Below are 5,759 nucleotides of genomic sequence, written 5' to 3'. Positions count from 1 at the left end.
TTTTTTTTATTTAGTATGAAATTCTTAAATTCCAAAAATTTTTCACAAATCATTTTTTAACACACTGTAATGAAAATATGTTTTTAGATCCCGCAAGCTATATTAATTTAGAATAAAACTAAACGCGCTCTACACCTATATTTTTAAATCCAATTGTATTGTATAAATAAAAAAAAAGAACAAATAACCAATTCCTGAAACAAATATTATATAGAAATGATAGTTGTTAACCTGATCTAACTTACTTTTCGGTTTTTCATCAAAACAATAAAATAATATTTTAAGAGATTATTTTTTTGAGAGTGAAAATAAGCTTTTGTTTACAAGAAGTGTGTTTTTAAAGTGAATAAAGAAATGCTATAATGCATTTTTATGCTGTGCGGTTGTGAAACATATTTTTTTTTAAACAATTTCAATCCCAAAAAGACAGGTTACTAAAAAGAGGTGAAGAAAAATTTAAGAATTTGCTTAACTAAAACTATGATAAATTAAACTAATTTTATGTGTGCAATACATACCCACTTGTTGTTAAATAATGATGTAAAATTAAAAATGTAATATTATAATGGTTTTAAATAGTAATATTCAAACAGAATTCATGATGAATGATCATCACAACATTAATTTCATGATATCCGTGAGTAGAAAGTTTCATTAATTTTAATATTATATGTATAATTATACCAGCTACATTCTAACCGGAAAGCTCTATCGCTGGGCCCCTGTTATTCGTTATTACAATGGTTGAGAGAATAATACTAATAAATTCCTCATATGGTTATAACCTGAAATAGAATAATAACCTGAAAAACTTGTTGACAAATACCTGAAAAAGAAAAAAAAATCAGAGTTTTCACGAGAAAAAAATTACAATTTCACCTTCAATTAGCCTAGAGTCCAAAAATATGGCTCAATACGTTTCCTGAGATAAAAAGCAAGTATACTGAAAATTTGAATGTAATCGGTCGGTTGGGTGTCCCGTGATGCTCTTGCAAACGGACAAAGAGAACCAGACACAAAGTTTTGCATTTATATATGTATATATATATATATATAACAAAATGTAGTAGAAATAACGAAGATGAACCACTGAATGTAAAAATAGGAAGAGAAAAGATTATGGCGTAGAAGAATTTTGTTATTTGGGAAGTAGAATTACTAAATATGGACGAAGCATAAGCGATATAAAATGGCGAATAGCACAGGCGAAACAAGCCTTCAATCACAAATGTAATTTGTTTACATCAAAAATTAATTTAACGGTCAGGAAAAGATTTTTGAAAGTAAATGTTCGGAGTGTCGCTTTATATGGAAGTGAAAGTTGGACAATTGGAGTATCTGAGCAGAAAAGATTAGAAGCTTTTGAAATGTGATGCTATAGAAGAATGATAAAAATCAAAGTGACAAATGAAGAGGTTTTGTGGCAAATCTATGAAGAAAGAAGCATTTGGAAAAATATAGTTAAAAGAAGAGACAGACTTGTAGGCCACATATTAAGGCATCTTAGAATAGTCGCTTAAATATTGGAAGGACAGGTAGAAGGAAAAAATTATGCAGGCAGGCAACATTTGGAATATGTAAAACAAATTGTTAGCAATGTAGGATGTCGGGGTATAATGAAATGAAATGACTGGCACTAGATAGGGAATCTTGGAGAACTGCATCAAACCAGTCAAATGACTGAAGACAAATATATATATATATATATATATATATATACATGTAAAACTGTTCTTAGGTATTTATATGTATACTATTTATAATCCCAAATCTAGGAAATTTATTATTTATTATAGTCTGAAATGGGAAAAAACTTGCAAACATTTTTCTAAAATGTTACCTTTCTTCATCTTTTCAATGTCGAAATAAAAAAAAATGAAATAAAATATAAAATTTAGTTTTTAGATATTCACAAAGATTTTCGTTTGTTTCTGAGAAATTTACAAAAACGTAATTTCATTGTACTCTCTTTAACCTTTTAAAACCAAAATTTCAACAAGTTCTTTCTTAGTGTGCATTTTCACAGTAAGAAAAATGTGCTCACAAATTCTCATTATTTTATCTTCAGTAGTTTCTGCTGGGCATTGATGATGAATCACACAAGACATGTTTTCTATAATTACAGAACATTCAGACGAGTGGCTGAAAAGTAATTTACCCTCCACTAACATTTTTTTTTTATTTGAAGAAACTGTATTCATTTTGCAGCATTCTTCCTGGCACCGAGAGACTACTTCTATGAACGCATAATTCTTTTTGATTTCTGGACGATATGTTGTGGGGAGCAACTCAAAAACTTTAAATAAGACAAATAGTCGTTTCATATATCCTGTTTTAGAGCTTGATAGATGAAAGAAATTACACAATTAGAACTAAATTTAGGTTTTACAGTTCACAATGGCGACAATGTGTTAGTTTCAGATACTAGAACTACGGTTGTATACTCTCCTAATATTTTTTTTGTTATTTTGGTATCCTGATTCTCTCTTTGGAAATCTTCCCCTATAAGAGAGGTTAACTGGTAAGCCCCAATTTGGAGTACTCGGGTATCAGGATGGGCGGGGTTCAGAGACGGCACAAAATTTTTAAATAGGACATATGGTCATGTGATAGGTTGTTTTAAGGTCTCTGTGAGAAAGGAATACTCAGTTAAAAATATTAAATTATAACTGTTTAAATCAAAATGGCGATCACAAGTTTCATTAAATTTGTAATTGCCATTTTGATTTAAATAGAATTTAATTTTTTTGATACCGATTTGCTTGTCTCGTAAAGAACTTTAGAACAAAATATCACAGGTGATAGCGTGTTAAATTATCACATGTGATAGTTTCCTCTTTTAAATAGAACACATATGTCCGATTTAAAATTTTTGCACCATTCCTTTTCCTCATCCAACCTGAAAGCCGAATGCTCTGAACTGGGGTTTACTGAATTACCCTATCTTGTATGAGAAGATCTCCAAAGAAAAAATCGGGAGACTTCAAAAAACAAAAAATTTAAAGAGGAGCAAACAACTGTAGTTCTACCTATCTGTAACAAACACACTGTTGGCCACCATTTTGGGTTGGGCGATCATAATTTGGTTTTGTGCATATTTTCGTTTCATTCTAGTCTTTTAATTGATATATCAAATAAACGATTGGTCTTATTTGACATTTTTGAGTTACTGATCACCCAGTTCAAAATTCAAAAAAGGGAATTATAAGTTCATTGACAAGGGAGATTTCCGCAAACCGCATCCAGTTATCTCAATTATATAAAACTTAGAGAGTAGTGTAACTATCTTAGGAGTGTAACTTTACGTAAAAAAATTACGGAAATAAATATATGATTTTTTAAAAAGAAATTAGCGAAACCCTTATAACAAAACTAACCACTTGTTTACAAGTACTGTTACATCAAATTACTGTAAAGATAAAACTCGGAAAAACAATAAACTTAACAAAAAAACAAAAGAAAGAAACTCTTTAGATCATTGAGTAAATTCATGTTTATAGAAAATTTTCTGTATTGCTCTTTACTTTTTATTAATCTTCTTATAAATTTAAAATCTTATCGAAGAAATAATAACTCAGAAAAGTGTAATTAAATTCCTGTGAGCAAGTCTTATGTTTTAAAACTTGCAAAAAGTAGAATACTATTCTAAACTTACAAGGATCTTAAGTACAAAGTACACTTAACATCTATTAAACAAATAAATTATTGGCATTTATATAAAATTAAAAAATACTTAAAACGTTTATTATAATAGAAACTTAATTTTTCATATTAGACATCTTAACCTTATAATTAAATTATATACACTTCCAATTTCAAATGTATTTTTCAGTAAAATACATAAACGCTATTTAAGTTATTAATTTAAAAATACAAATAATTAAATTGAATACCAGCTAACTAAAATTCATCGTTAACATATTTTTTTTATTACGGAGTTACTTGTTTAAATACCAACATCAAAATATGTTCATCAAGTGTAATGATCGTAAAGCCGACCTTCATTGCTGAGTGGTAGCATCTTCATCATTCATTTGAATAATGGCATACTTTAAATCTGGTAACACATGATACTTTACATTTGCTACAAAATATTCGTTACACATTACCACTTAAAAGCAATCTGTTTACGAAATTTTATGGTCACAATTTTCAATCTTTCACATAGAAGAATATTCAAAAAGAAATTTCTCTAAACCGAATAATCTGAACTTACAGTCAAATAAAAAAAAACATAATAATAAACTTTGACTTACAGGTGGTTCATTAAAGAGTAGAAAAAAAACACTGAACGATTGTAATTCATCGAAATGAATGTAAATATGTCCAAAATCATCAATTTGATTTTATAAATATTAGATCATGGTTAGATTGCGTAAAAGCGCTTCCGTGTAATTTAACACGATTACTCGCAATGATATGTAATATTATAAGTGCAATATACATATGTTGGCTTCATAAGTAAGACCGAACAGGGAATACCTTTTATCGAATGTAAATGCAAAGTAAACCCAAGTTAAATCCATCGCTAGTATACCAAATTTGGATTTATTTTTTTTTCTTTTCAAAGAGTGTTGGAAGTATAAGCGATTAGTGCATATGAAATTTAAATAACAAAAGCTTTATATATAATATAGATATTAAGAAATCCTACCTCAAAATTTTAATTGTTGGGAACCCAGCTTCAGCTTGTTCATTATTGATGAAAATCAAACAGATGTTTAGTGTATTTTTTAAAAAAGCTATCCGAATACGTCTGTTACAAATTCTGTATAGGTACAATGAATTATTGTACAATCAGCTATTAATCTCGATTACTAATTGGTTGTTATTATTCAATCCTTATCGCTCGAGAACAACGGTCGTGTTTTCAGCTTTCTATTCCGATACAAAATTACTTGTTTGTTCGTGCGTTAAATTTACCTTTCATTGTTGATTGAAGAAAGAGAATTCTTTTTTCATAATTTTCAATTTTTTGTTAATAAAATCTGATGAAAAATACGTGCTCTAACTAATTTTTTTTTGTAGGAGATATGATTCACTTCGAAAGTAGGAAGTGGTGTCCAACACTTTAAGTGATGTATTAATAAGTGGTGTATATCAATTTAAGTTGAAGCTAATATAAAACGATGTCTGTCTGTGTAACATAAAACAAGCCACTGCCGGTTTAAGAAGATGTCATGGATGCGAAAATTCTTAGCATTTTATTTCTTCTGGACTTTCAGGAAATACATATAGCGTTGTCTTTTACTAAAACAGTAGTATAGCGTTGTATCAGTTGTAGGCGCTCCCGCACATCCCCAATTCCAGGTAACGAAAAACTCTGAAATGAAAATAACTCTGAAAAAATGTAATCTTAAAACAACCTTTTATTTAACAAATAACCTTTTACAACCTTTTTTATTTAATAAATAAAAAAATTTGGAATCGATTAGCGAATTTAAAAATTAAATAAAAATATGGAGATTATGAAACTGAAATTAACAAGTTACTCGTGGAATGTACTGACAAGGGTGTTAAAAATAATGATTTAGAAATTAAATTGAACGGATTGGAACGGTATGGTATGGTTTTAATTTAGAAATTCACGGTATGAAAGAACAAAAGACTGGTGATGATTCTGAAAATGTAATAAAAATGTTAAAAGTGATGGTAAAGAAAATATACAACTTTTGTGATTCTGTGTCACATAATCTTCTTACAGTTATAAACTAACTTTCGAAATAATAGTCTCTCATTTCGAAATAATCATATTCAGG

Source organism: Lycorma delicatula, chromosome 1, assembly GCF_047948215.1.
Source record: "Lycorma delicatula isolate Av1 chromosome 1, ASM4794821v1, whole genome shotgun sequence".
In the NCBI taxonomy this organism is placed as follows: Eukaryota; Metazoa; Arthropoda; class Insecta; order Hemiptera; family Fulgoridae; genus Lycorma; species Lycorma delicatula.
The sequence above is the reverse complement of the archived record's forward strand: the minus strand, read 5'-3'. Positions refer to the sequence as shown.